Raw genomic sequence first — 15,380 nt, 5'->3', positions numbered from 1 at the left:
TGAAGCCGGACTTTAGGGCTCATGTCCACGGGGAAAATATGATTTAGGATCCGCAGCGGATTACCTGCACGCGGATCCGCACCCCATAGGGATGCATTGACCACCTGCGGGTAAATAAATACCCGCGGATCGTCAATAAAAGGGATTTTTTTAAAAATGGAGCATGAAAAAATCTGGACCATGCTCCATTTTCGTGCGGGTCTCCCGCGGGGACGGCTCCCGCGGGCTTCTATTGAAGCCTATGGAAGCCGTCCGAATCCGCGGGAGACCTAAAATAGGAATTAAAAGCATTTACTCACCCGCAGCGGTCCGGGAAGCTCTTCTCTTCCTCACGGCCGCATCTCCCTAGCTTCGGCTCGGCGGATGTGCCCGGCGCATGCGCGCGGCACGTCGACGACGTGCCGGCGACGTGCCGCCGGCGTCAGGAATTCATCCGCCGGCCGAAAAAGAAGATCCGGCCGTGAGGAAGAGCAGAGCTTCGCCGCCCGCTACGGATAGGTAAATTCTTATTTATTCGTATTTTCAGCGCTCATGTCCGCGGGGCAGGAGGGACCCGCTGCAGATTCTACATGTAGAATCCGTAGCGGGCCTGATTTTCCCCGTGGACATTAGGCTTCTTTCACACGGGTGACACACGGGGAAATCACAGCTTTGTTCCCACGATTTTGTAGCATCAGTGATGCTTTTTCTTTAGTATAATCTTGCATCGTTGCCACCCACGATAAAATCGGGCGTTTTTTTTTATCGCAAAAGGCAGTAGGACTTTCAAATGTTAAAAACACATTGCATTGCACGAAAATCGCAAGTTTATCCTTTGCAATGCGATAAACAAAGAGGCTCCATAGGGGAACATTGGAGATGCTAATGTAAAGGAAACCATTGAAAAGCATGGGTTTCATGAGTTTCGCCGGACAACCGCGTCATTTTGTATCCCGTGTGAAATTGGCCTCAGGGTGCATTTACAAGCGCCATTTTCACACTTGAGTTCTCCCCTATTGTGATATATACGGAACTTACATGTGAAAAGAACACACAAATTCTAATCTGTTTATTCACATAAGCAATTTGTATCTAAGACCGATGGTCCGAGGCAGAGAAATTGCAACATGTACTTTTTTTCGGCAATTCTTGTTTGAGAATCGACCATTATTTCCTATGGGAGCCTGAAAAAAAAAAACTTTAATGCCCTTGCATGCTATGTGATTTGTATGGAAATGTGAAGTGATTTTTACCATTTTAACTATTGGAAGCATTTTAGTTTTTTTCACACACATGAAAAACGCATCTACAGCAATACTAAGTTTTTAACATAAACACATTGCAAACATAGAAAATAGAAAAATCATTGCAATACAGGTCTGATTTTTCTGGAATTGTATCGCACTCACCTTACATAGTTGATAAAGATGAAAAAAACCACAGACTCTTCAAGTCCAACCTCTAACTGTATTGTATTGATTAGCGGGAAAAATGCTTTACCCAATCCAGTGATGGCAATATCAAAAATCCCTGAATCAACATGAGATCTCCAGAAATCTAGTAGTATAGCTTGTGATATTATTGGTTCCGACCAGCATCCTGGTCGCTCTTGAGCGTGATATAATCAAGTTTCCTTTATTTGATCTTACAAGGCATTGGTCAGAGCAGAGGCGTAACTTAAAGGCTGTGGGCTCCAATGCAAAATCCGTAACAGGGCCCCCAACTATAATGCTTTATTCATAGTACTGGGCTCCCTATATGGAGAAAAGAGGCCTTATGGGCCCCCTAAGGCTCCTGGGACCATGCGCAACCGAATCCCCTATAGTTATGCCAGTGGGTCAGAGACTGTTTATAAATGGATGACAGTAATCCATTTATTCTGAAACTGTTCATCAAATGCAGATCTAAAAACCTCACCTGCCTTATATCTCATGATGTATAACATCCGTTGGTTCCATGCAAAATCTAATATCATGGAAAATATACAGCAGTTGTGTATCCATTTTGGGGCACAAGTCTTTATTGTTATGTGTGCTGTAAAATGACACAATTGCCAAAACGAAAATCGTAACTTTTTCTTTCTGCTTTGCTTCGATTCATTCAAAAACTGTGGGGTCAAAATACACAGTACACCCCTAGATGAATTCGTTAAGGGGTCTAGTTTTCAAAATGGGATCATTTAAGGAGGTCTCCATCATTTTGGCCGCTCAAGGGCTCTACAAGTGAGCAATGGGGCCTAAAACGCCTTCAAGCAAAATGTCTGTTCTGAAAGCCACTGGCTGCTCCTTTCATTTTGGGCCCTGTTGTGCATACGGACATAAGATTAGGGCCACAACGGGTATGTTTCTGAACACAGGACAAATGGGGGGATCCATTTTCAGGTGTAAATCCTCATTTTCGTGTGCACTATAGAAAAAAAATGTCTTTTCAAATGACATATTTGCAAAAATATGAAATTTAATTTTTTTCTCCTCTAAATTGCATTAACTCCTGAAAAAAACCTTCGGGGTCAAAATACTCATGACACCTCTCAGTGAATACATTAAGGCCTAGTGCCCATGGCCGTGATGGGCGCCGCAAGCGAAATTCCGCAGCGGAGTCCGTCACGGCGTCCCCAAAGAGACCCCATACTCACCTCCGGATCTGCCCCCCGACGTCCCGCATGACGCGGCGGCAGCGTCATATGACACGCCCACAGCGTCACATGTCGCGCCAGACGCGGCATATAACGTGGGTGGCGGGGAAACATTTTCACGCTATCTTCCGCTGTGCTACAGTGGAAGATAGCGTGACGGACGGCTTCCATTAACTGCAATGGAAGCCGTCCGTGCGTACGCCCAAGGCAAATAGAACATGCCACAGGTGATTGCAGGCACTTTCACGGATCGGAATTCCACGGTGGAATTCCGCACTGTGAGCATTGCGCTATTAGGTTCAATAGAACTTAATAGCTGCGGGCCAACGCCGCGGAAATCCACCAGTGGGAATTAGGCCAAAGTGGTGTTGTTTTTAAAATGGGGTCATTTGTGGGGGTATCTATTATTCTGACACTCATGAGCCTTTGCAATGTTGGCTTGGTGTAGGAAAACAAAGTGTTCCTCAAAATGCTGCTAAGCAATGTTAAATTTGTACGTCTCCTAAATGGTTAAAAAAATGAAAGTTTTTTTTAAATGTGCGTCCAGAATAAAGTAAACAAATGGAAATATATATCTTATCAAAAATATATACAGTGTTTGCACACATTTGAGATATTACAATTGAAAGTGGGAAAAAAAAACATTTTTTTAAATTTTCCCATTGGTCTATTTTTTCCGCCTAAATGAAGTACAACATGTGGCGAAAAAACAATGTCAGAATCACTTGGATATGTAAAACCTTTACGGAGTTATTCTATGTTAAAGAGACACGTCAGATTTCCAAAATATGGCTCTGTCACTAAAGCACAAACAGGCTTCGTCACTAAGGGGTTAAGACGACTTTAACTTTTCATCTAATATCAATTTAGTTCTCTTTATATATCAGTACATTATACCTATAATACTGAGGCATGTAGGTACCTCTGCCTCCCATTGGTAAGGAGACACTTCAGGGATATGGTCAAGGGAGAGGCTGAGGAATAAATCTATATACCGACCTACTCGGAGGCACAAATGTGCGCAAAATACGCAAGGAGATGCGTGAAAAACTGCGTAATTCCGCTGAAAAAAAGAACACATCTGGAAGTAATTAGCCATTTCAATCGAAGAGTTTGTTTGCAGCGTGCAAATGAACATACCTTGCGGGTGCAAAAATTACAGAAAAATATAGTGATGTGCATGCAAAAAAGCATAGTTTATTCTGCAAATTTGCAGCACTTGGGCGTGTGAAGCCGGCTTAAGAATGGTAGCATTGATCCAACAGCGGATGAAGCAGATGCCACACAACTTTTCTACTTATTCAAAGGGTGGGGGACATTCTGGGGGCTCCATTTTTGAATCTTCCCTCTTGTATATTTTGGAGCGATTCATGTACCCAGATTCACTTTGACATATCCTATCCATTTCATTCTGTACCCTGCCCTCGTTAGGCAGATATTGGTGGAAATGTAGCCCCTTCTAAAGCTCACCAGGGATTCATCCACAGCAGTATTTGGTATTCTTGTGTATAGACTTCCACAAACTTACAATTAAAATGTGTGATTATCTTGGGCTGGACATTTTATATCACCCTTGTAAGGTAGAAAGTTCAAATCACATCCAACCTCAACTGTGCGGTACATTGCAGTGTATTAACCCTTTCCAATCCACTGTCTGACATCTAAAGACATTATGATTTAAGGCTGTACTGCTCCGATGTTGGAAGACGTCCGTCGGGGTTCTCTTACTGTATATTGCCAGCCTCTCTGCTGTTGGAGCCTATCCAACGTGTCCCCTCATGCAGTACTGGCTTTAGCCAGCAGATAGCGCTGTAGTATAACGGCAGAAAAAGAGTAAGCTTCCTAGGAAAATCAGGATACAAATTGGATTGGAACAGGTTAAAGTGATCCAAAATGCCCTCATTATATATATATATTTTATACTTTTTCTACAAGAAGTTTCATAATTATTACAACACCCCAAAATGTGCACATCTTCCCTGCATCAATGGGGGTCCATTCCCAGTCATTAATGTTATAGAGTTCTGGGCAATAAATAGTTTTGTGTACAACCATTAATGAAAGTAAGGCTCACATGAACATGTGGATTCCCGCAGGGGAAGGCCTACAATCATTCACGGAAGGTAATTGCAAATGGTTGCAGAAGACCGCATATATGAGTGTTTTTCCGAGCAGGTGTACGCTCCTCTCCAGGCAGCATTCCGGCTTTTCTATCTATTTTCCTATGAAGTTGCGAGTGTTTTTGCAATGATTATTGCATAATACCACGTATCGTCCGCACGGATGCTGATTGCGGAATCTGCAATTCAAATCTGCCCGTTTGACAGCCTGCCTGCATAGGAATGGGTGAGATTTTGCATGCGGGAGTCCACAGCGGAGTCCAACCCTGTGCCTCCTATCATCGACACGTACCTGTCATGTTGTCTTTTCCTCTGTACTGCGGATGGTCTGCATGGCTCACCGATTTTCTTTTTTTGAAAACTCCTGCTTTTCCCAATGTCAATTGTGGAAGGGCCGCGGGTTGGATGGCCCTTCCACAATTGACATTGACTTCAATTGAAGCCGTCCGTACCGAATCTGCGCAAAAAATAGAGCCTGCAATTTTTTTTCTGCAAGCGAAAAACTGTAGTCGCTGTCCGCTCGTGTGAGCGGACATGTGGATGCTCTGTTGGATTGAATTTGTGCAGAATGCTGCAGATCGTCCGTGCAGGAGGCAATCACGGATTCTGCAATTCAAATCCACCCATGTGAGTCCGGCCTAAAATAGAAAGCCTCAAAAAATCCACTTCCCCAAACACTGTCAATTTGTATCCTTGCACCAGCTGTAAACATGGGCAGCAAGAAAACAGTCATTTAGTGAGACTCAGAGGGACCTTTCACACGGGACGGAATGGGCAGCATGACGCACAGCAAGCCACAGTAAATTCAGCACCAAAATCTGCAGGAAATCTGTGGATTTTGATCCAGGATTGAAAATGCCTTTAAACCAGGCTGCAATTCCACATCAAAATCTACCGTTAGACCTGCGGATTATGGTGTCGAATGCTGCAGCTGTGGATTTTACCACGTAATTCCGTCCCATGTGAAAGGTCCCATTTGGGTGCGTTTCCACGTAACAGAAACCACGTTTGGCAGAGATTCTGCCCAGCTGTGGCAGCCAATGGAAGCATGATCTTACCAATAAAGTCAGCAAGATCGTGCAGCTACTGGCCGCCGCGGGTGGGCAGAGTCTTAGCCGCATATGGCATATGTTACACGGGAATACACCCAAATGGGTTTCCTCGTTGATGAGTCATTAACCCTGCGGTCACTTCAAGAAAATAATAGAAGACAATCAATTTCTAGAATTATAAAATGGAAAAAATATATATTTGGTCACCAAAGTAGAAAAGGGGGATGGGGCTCACTGGGTAAGTAACTGAAGGTTACTGGTTGGTAAGGGTGTTGATGGGGGGAATAGGGCCAGTAGTGAATGTGTGGTGCTTGGTGTGACTCGGAAAGGAGCTCTTGGCAACAATCAATCTCTCTGATCACTTTTAATAGAACTGAGGCAATCAGAACTTTATGTCTCTTAGGCCTCCTTCACACGGGCGACATGGCTTAAATTTGGCAGTAGGATTTCCTACTGTCAAAGTTGCATTGCACCGCACCAAAATCGCGTGTTTATGCGATGCGATGGAACAGAGAGGAAGGCTTCATAGAGAAACATGGGATCCAAAACCTCCCGAGTCGCGGGCATATCGCTGGACCCACGAGGTTTTTGCATGCTACAAAACATTGCATCTGTTGGGCTTCACATACACGCGATTTGTAGCATTGTAGCAACGTGACAAAATAGGCCTTAGGCCTCCTTCACACAGGTGACATGGCATCACCGCGACAAAATCGTGATATCACAGCAATGAAACAATTTTGTAGCACCACAAAGTCGCAAGTAACGCTACAAAGTCATGCGATTTTTGGGGACGGGCTTGAAATATAAGCCCTACCCCGAAAATAAGATGTAACTGAAGAAAAAAAAAGTATACATCACCTCTCCCGTGCTGTCTGGGGTGCAGCAGCAGCTTCTCCCCAGGTCCTGGACCTGATCATCTTCAAAATCCCCGGCTGCTGGAAGTGCTGGCTGTGATTGGCTGACGCTTAGCCAATCACAGTAAGTGCTCGATGAATGGCTGTGATTGGTTCAATTGCTTTTCCGTTGCGGCCAGTGCTCCCATAGAGGAGAGCGCGTCCACAACAGAAAAAAAAAAAGAAGACATGCTGCGGCCGGGGATTGGCCGTTCCGTGTGGATGACATTTTTGACAAATCTCGTCCACATTGCTAATTAATCCCGGGATTAGCGGCCGCAGGCAGATTCGCCGCAGTGAAATTCAGCACTGAATTTGCAGGGCAAATCCACCCTGTGTAAACCCAGCCTTAAGGACCAAGCGTGGTAAATTCACAGCGCTTTGTCCTGGGCTTTAATCCCTGATTAAAGTTCCTGCAATCAAGCAGGTCGGGTCCCCGGCTGTCAGTCACAGCCCAGGACCTGGACCTGGAGAAGAAGGCAGAAGCCGTTTTTAAATGCTTTTGCCTTCTCCTTTACAGGCTACATAGCGTGTTACTTCCACTATTCGACCCAGCGATCACGTGACCACCAGGTGTGCCCCTGCCAAGGCAGAACTGCTGGATCCTAGCAGACCCAGATTGGTTCTGTGATTGTGGTCACTACATCACTACAGGGATGTTTTCCCCTGTAACTGGGGCTCCTATGGATGCCTGGCTAGAGTGGAAAATTATGAAATAGAAAAAAAAAAAAGACAATGTGAATGACCCCGAGAGGAATTATATGATGTCATGGGGGTCATAGATGTTAAAAAAAAATAGTTACAAAAATAAGTTTAAAAAAATGGCAGAATAAAATAAAAATATATACAGAAAATGACCGACAGCCGACACAAACCAAAACCGTTGCCGTATGCGCCCTGTAATCAAACACTATACATAATATATATCAAAATGTCTGAAACAAAATGTGGAACCCCTTCCCATACTTTATTTTGTGTAAATATACTCATTTTAAAAATAAACTACCGTATATACCGGCGTATAAGGCGACGGGGCGTATAAGACGACCCCCCAACTGTCACCTTATACGCCGGTATATATTGCTAACACGTGCGCCTTCAGCCAATCACAGCCATTCAATGATGTCATTGAATAGTGTGATTGGCTGAAGCCACGTGTGCTTTAGCCAATCACAGCCATTCAATGCTGTCATGGCTGCCGGCGTGTGTATTAGCTTTCTGGAAGCGGGGATTTCAAGCCCCGCATTCAGAAAGCTATGCTGCGGCGGGGACGAGGAGCGAGCGACAGCCTGCCGGAGCGAGCGACATCCTGCCGGAGCGCGACAGGACGCCGTGGGAGGTGAGTAATAAAATTTTTTTTTTTTACACTTTTTTTTTTTTTGTATTACCGGCGCATAAGACGACCCCCGACTGCAGAGCAGATTTTTCGGGGTTCAAAAGTCGTCTTATACGCCGGTATATACGGTATTTATTATATTTACTTTTACCCCCAATAAAACAAATAAAAAATTAAAAAAAGATATAAAAATAGCCCTATATTTCACAGAAAAAAGGCAGCAAACATAATTTTGCTAGCTTTAAAAAAAAAAAAAAAAAAAAGGAAAACCATCACATGGGTAAAATCCATAAAAAGCGTCTGGTCCTTTAGGACCAAAACACCCTTGTCCTTAAGTGGTTAAAGAGGGTCATTGAAATCAAAGGGAACTGTGTTTGTAATTGAATACTGGGGTCCCATTGATTTCAATTATTAGCGTTGGTCACTACACAAGGGTCGCCACTGCCTGGAAAACCCCTTTAACCCTTTCTGCCTTCTCCTTTACACATTACATTTAGCTCAATTAGCGCTATGTAATGCACGGAGATGCCGGCCGGCGATCATGTGACCGCCGGTGTTACCAGCGGTCACATGAACGCCAAGCCGGGAGCCTGCACCGTGGGGGGGACCTGCTCGGCGTCTTGCGCATTCTCTTTCTGCCTCCCGGCCCGGTGATCATGTGACCGCCGGGTGCCACCTGACCCCAGCGGTCACATGATTGCCGTGCCGGGAGGCAGAAGGAGAATGCGGAAGACGCCGGACAGGTGAGCAGGTCCGTCCACGGTGCAGTGAGCATGCTCTAGGTCCAGCATGCTCTATCCTCCGCGCTCTATCCTCCTCTACGGGGGATAAAAGTAATACACAGTATTCTACCAGGATATTTTTGTACTGAAGAACACCACTAAAGCAGATTACACCAGAAAGAAGTAGGGGGTACACTCACACTTAGCGGAAATTGGAGCGGATTTTACACAGCAGAAAATCCATGTAAAAAGGTGTCAACATCCACTCCTTCAATTGAGAGAAATGTGATGCGGATCCGCACCAAATATAGTGAGGATTCTGGTGCAGATCTACCCCAAACATAGTGAGGATTCTTGTGGGGATCCACCTCAAACATACTAAGGATTCTGGTGTGAATCCGCACCAAACACTGTGAGGATTCTGGTGCGGATCTGCCCAAACATAGTGAGGATTCTGGTGCGGATCTGCCCAAACGTAGTGAGGATTCTGGTGCGGATCTGCCCAAACATAGTGAGGATTCTGGTGCAGATCTGCCCAAACACAGTGAGGATTCTGGTGCAGATCTGCCCAAACATAGTGAGGATTCTGGTGCGGATCTGCCCAAACATAGTGAGGATTCTGGTGCGGATCTGCCCAAACATAGTGAGGATTCTGGTGCGGATCTGCCCAAACATAGTGAGGATTCTGGTGCGGATCTGCCCAAACGTAGTGAGGATTCTGGTGCGGATCTGCCCAAACGTAGTGAGGATTCTGGTGCGGATCTGCCCAAACATAGTGAGGATTCTGGTGCGGATCTGCCCAAACATAGTGAGGATTCTGGTGCGGATCTGCCCAAACATAGTGAGGATTCTGGTGCGGATCTGCCCAAACATAGTGAGGATTCTGGTGCGGATCTGCCCAAACATAGTGAGGATTCTGGTGCGGATCTGCCCAAACATAGTGAGGATTCTGGTGCGGATCTGCCCAAACATAGTGAGGATTCTGGTGCGGATCTGCCCAAACGTAGTGAGGATTCTGGTGCGGATCTGCCCAAACGTAGTGAGGATTCTGGTGCGGATCTGCCCAAACATAGTGAGGATTCTGGTGCGGATCTGCCCAAACATAGTGAGGATTCTGGTGCGGATCTGCCCAAACATAGTGAGGATTCTGGTGCGGATCTGCCCAAACATAGTGAGGATTCTGGTGCGGATCTGCCCAAACATAGTGAGGATTCTGGTGCGGATCTGCCCAAACATAGTGAGGATTCTGGTGCGGATCTGCCCAAACATAGTGAGGATTCTGGTGCGGATCTGCCCAAACATAGTGAGGATTCTGGTGCAGATCTGCCCAAACACAGTGAGGATTCTGGTGCAGATCTGCCCAAACATAGTGAGGATTCTGGTGCGGATCTGCCCAAACATAGTGAGGATTCTGGTGCGGATCTGCCCAAACATAGTGAGGATTCTGGTGCAGATCTGCCCAAACACAGTGAGGATTCTGGTGCAGATTTGCCCAAACATAGTGAGGATTCTGGTGCGGATCCGCCCCAAACACAGTAATGATTCTGATGTGGATCCACCCCAAACACAGTGAGGAGTCTGGTGCAGATCCAGCCCAAACACAGTGAGGATTCTGGTGCAGATCTTCCCAAACACAGTGAGGATTCTGGTGCAGATCTGCCCAAACACAGTGAGGATTCTGGTGCAGATCCAGCCCAAACACAGTGAGGATTCTGGTGCAGATTCAGCCCAAACACAGTGAGGATTCTGGTGCAGATCTGCCCAAACACAGTGAGGATTCTGGTGCAGATCCAGCCCAAACACAGTGAGGATTCTGGTGCAGATCTGCCCAAACACAGTGAGGATTCTGGTGCAGATCTGCCCAAACACAGTGAGGATTCTGGTGCAGATCTGCCCAAACACAGTGAGGATTCTGGTGCAGATCTGCCCAAACACAGTGAGGATTCTGGTGCAGATCTGCCCAAACACAGTGAGGATTCTGGTGCAGATCTGCCCAAACACAGTGAGGATTCTGGTGCAGATCTGCCCAAACACAGTGAGGATTCTGGTGCAGATCTGCCCAAACACAGTGAGGATTCTGGTGCAGATCTGCCCAAACACAGTGAGGATTCTGGTGCAGATCTGCCCAAACACAGTGAGGATTCTGGTGCAGATCTGCCCAAACACAGTGAGGATTCTGGTGCAGATCTGCCCAAACATAGTGAGGATTCTGGTGCAGATCTGCCCAAACATAGTGAGGATTCTGGTGCGGATCCGCCCCAAACACAGTAATGATTCTGATGTGGATCCACCCCAAACACAGTGAGGAGTCTGGTGCAGATCCAGCCCAAACACAGTGAGGAGTCTGGTGCAGATCTGCCCAAACACAGTGAGGATTCTGGTGCAGATCTGCCCAAACACAGTGAGGATTCTGGTGCAGATCCAGCCCAAACACAGTGAGGATTCTGGTGCAGATCTGCCCAAACACAGTGAGGATTCTGGTGCAGATCCAGCCCAAACACAGTGAGGATTCTGGTGCAGATCCAGCCCAAACACAGTGAGGATTCTGGTGCAGATCTGCCCAAACACAGTGAGGATTCTGGTGCAGATCTGCCCAAACATAGTGAGGATTCTGGTGCGGATCCGCCCCAAACACAGTAATGATTCTGATGTGGATCCACCCCAAACACAGTGAGGATTCTGGTGCAGATCTGCCCAAACACAGTGAGGAGTCTGGTGCAGATCCAGCCCAAACACAGTGAGGATTCTGGTGCAGATCTGCCCAAACACAGTGAGGATTCTGGTGCAGATCTGCCCAAACACAGTGAGGATTCTGGTGCAGATCCAGCCCAAACACAGTGAGGATTCTGGTGCAGATCCAGCCCAAACACAGTGAGGATTCTGGTGCAGATCCACCCCAAACACAGTGAGGATTCTGGTGCAGATCTGCCCAAACATAGTGGGGATTCTGGTGCGGATCCGCCCCAAACATAGTGGGGATTCTGGTGTGGATCCCCCCAAACATAGTGAGGATTCTGGTGTGGATCCACCCCAAACACAGTGAGGATTCTGGTGTGGATCCACCCCATAGTGAGGATTCTGGTGCGGATCCACCTCAAACATAGTGAGGATTCTGGTGCGGATCCGCCCCAAACATAGTGAGGATTCTGGTGCAGATCCGCCCCAAACAGTGAGGATTCTGGTGCGGATCCGCCCCAAACATAGTGAGGATTCTGGTGTGGATCCACCCCAAACATAGTGAGGATTCTGGTGTGGATCCACCCCAAACATAGTGAGGATTCTGGTATGGATCCACCCCAAACATAGTGAGGATTCTGGTGTGGATCCACCCCAAGCACAGTAAGGATTCTGGTGTGGATCCACCCCAAGCACAGTAAGGATTCTGGTGTGAATCCACCCCATAGTGAGGATTCTGGTGTGGATCCACACCAAACACAGTGAGGATTCGGGTGTGGATCCACCCCAAACACAGTGAGGATTCGGGTGTGGATCCACCCCAAACACAGTGAGGATTCTGGTGTGGATCCACCCCAAACACAGTGAGGATTCTGGTGTGGATCCACCCCATAGTGAGGATTCTGGTGTGGATCCACCCCAAACACAGTGAGGATTCTGGTGTGGATCCACCCCAGACACAGTGAGGATTCTGGTGTGGATCCACCCCAAACACAGTGAGGATTCTGGTGTGGATCCACCCCAGACACAGTGAGGATTCTGGTGTGGATCCACCCGATAGTGAGGATTTTGGTGTGGATCCACCCCAAACATAGTGAGGATTCTGGTGTGGATCCACACAAACACAGTGAGGATTCTGGTGTGGATCCACCCGATAGTGAGGATTTTGGTGTGGATCCACCCCAAACATAGTGAGGATTCTGGTGTTGATCCACACAAACACAGTGAGGATTCTGGTGTGGATCCACACCAAACACAGTGAGGATTCTGGTGTGGATCCACCCGATAGTGAGGATTTTGGTGTGGATCCACCCCAAACATAGTGAGGATTCTGGTGTGGATCCACACAAACACAGTGAGGATTCTGGTGTGGATCCACACCAAACACAGTGAAGATTCTGGTGTGGATCCACACAAACATAGTGAGGATTCTGGTGCAGATCCGCCCCAAACAGTGAGGATTCTGGTGCGGATCCGCCCCAAACACAGTGAGGATTCTGGTGCGGATCCGCCCCAAACATAGTGAGGATTCTGGTGTGGATCCACCCCAAACATAGTGAGGATTCTGGTATGGATCCACCCCAAACATAGTGAGGATTCTGGTATGGATCCACCCCAAACATAGTGAGGATTCTGGTGTGGATCCACCCCAAGCACAGTAAGGATTCTGGTGTGGATCCACCCCAAGCACAGTAAGGATTCTGGTGTGAATCCACCCCATAGTGAGGATTCTGGTGTGGATCCACACCAAACACAGTGAGGATTCGGGTGTGGATCCACCCCAAACACAGTGAGGATTCGGGTGTGGATCCACCCCAAACACAGTGAGGATTCGGGTGTGGATCCACCCCAAACACAGTGAGGATTCGGGTGTGGATCCACCCCAAACACAGTGAGGATTCGGGTGTGGATCCACCCCAAACACAGTGAGGATTCGGGTGTGGATCCACCCCAAACACAGTGAGGATTCGGGTGTGGATCCACCCCAAACACAGTGAGGATTCGGGTGTGGATCCACCCCAAACACAGTGAGGATTCGGGTGTGGATCCACCCCAAACACAGTGAGGATTCTGGTGTGGATCCACCCCAAACACAGTGAGGATTCTGGTGTGGATCCACCCCAAACACAGTGAGGATTCTGGTGTGGATCCACCCCAAACACAGTGAGGATTCTGGTGTGGATCCACCCCAAACACAGTGAGGATTCTGGTGTGGATCCACCCCATAGTGAGGATTCTGGTGTGGATCCACCCCATAGTGAGGATTCTGGTGTGGATCCACCCCAAACACAGTGAGGATTCTGGTGTGGATCCACCCCAGACACAGTGAGGATTCTGGTGTGGATCCACCCCAGACACAGTGAGGATTCTGGTGTGGATCCACCCCAGACACAGTGAGGATTCTGGTGTGGATCCACCGGATAGTGAGGATTTTGGTGTGGATCCACCCCAAACATAGTGAGGATTCTGGAGTGGATCCACACAAACACAGTGAGGATTCTGGTGCGGATCCGCCCCAAACATAGTGAGGATTCTGGTATGGATCCACCCCAAACATAGTGAGGATTCTGGTGTGGATCCACCCCAAGCACAGTAAGGATTCTGGTGTGGATCCGCACCAAAATCTGCAATCTGTTAAAATACTGAAAGGCCGCTTTCACATCACTGAGAAAATATCATGTGATTTGTGCATTTGCGAGATGCACAGAGCGTGCTCGAATATGAACCCCATTCTTTTGAATGGCGTACTATACACGAGCAGTTTTTTCCTGCATCGCGGTGCAGGTATAAAAAGTTGTGGCATGTCCTGTATTTGCTGATTCCTTCGGAACGCCTCGCCTATCATTTTCAATTCACGTGAGGTTCCCATTGAAAACAATAGGAAAGACTTGCCAATCCTCCGATTCGTCTGCAAGCAGCTGTAATGAAGTGTTGGAAGGAGTTTTTGACAAACGCCTCGCATCCACGGTTACATCGCACATTCCCGAACACGATATCGGTCTGAGTTTCATGGCCTGATAATTTCACACACTTTTTTGTGTTATTTTAGTTTTCACTCTTTTTTTCTTCAGTGTTTGTGGTGTATTAACTAGTTCTTTTTCACTATTTTTTTAACCTGTCAGCACTGTATAATTCTCACAGACCAAAGAGTTGAAGAGTCAAGCAGTGTACGCCCCCCTCACCCTCCATTACCCCGCACAGAGCCCCCTCACCCTCCAGTACCCCGCACAGAGCCCCCTCACCCTCCAGTACCCCGCACTGAGCCCCCTCACCCTCCAGTACCCCACACTGAGCCCCCTCACCCTCCAGTACCCCGCACTGAGCCCCCTCACCCTCCAGTACCCCGCACTGAGCCCCCTCACCCTCCAGTACCCCGCACTGAGCCCCCTCACCCTCCAGTACCCCACACTGAGCCCCCTCACCCTCCATTACCCCGCACTGAGCCCCCTCACCCTCCATTACCCCGCACTGAGCCCCCTCACCCTCCATTACCCCGCACTGAGCCCCCTCACCCTCCATTACCCCGCACTGAGCCCCCTCACCCTCCATTACCCCGCACTGAGCCCCCTCACCCTCCATTACCCCGCACGGAGCCCCCTCACCCTCCATTACCCCGCACGGAGCCCCCTCACCTTCCATTACCCCGCACGGAGCCCCCTCACCCTCCATTACGCCGCACGGAGCCCCCTCACCCTCCATTACCCCGCACGGAGCCCCCTCACCCTCCATTACCCCGCACGGAGCCCCCTCACCGTCCATTACCCCGCACGGAGCCCCCTCACCCTCCATTACCCCGCACTGAGCCCCCTCACCCTCCATTACCCCGCACTGAGCCCCCTCACCCTCCATTACCCCGCACTGAGCCCCCTCACCCTCCATTACCCCGCACTGAGCCCCCTCACCCTCCATTACCCCGCACTGAGCCCCCTCACCCTCCATTACCCCGCACTGAGCCCCCTCACCC

This window comes from Eleutherodactylus coqui, chromosome 4 (assembly GCF_035609145.1).
Source record: "Eleutherodactylus coqui strain aEleCoq1 chromosome 4, aEleCoq1.hap1, whole genome shotgun sequence".
Classification (NCBI taxonomy): Eukaryota; Metazoa; Chordata; class Amphibia; order Anura; family Eleutherodactylidae; genus Eleutherodactylus; species Eleutherodactylus coqui.
The sequence above is the reverse complement of the archived record's forward strand: the minus strand, read 5'-3'. Positions refer to the sequence as shown.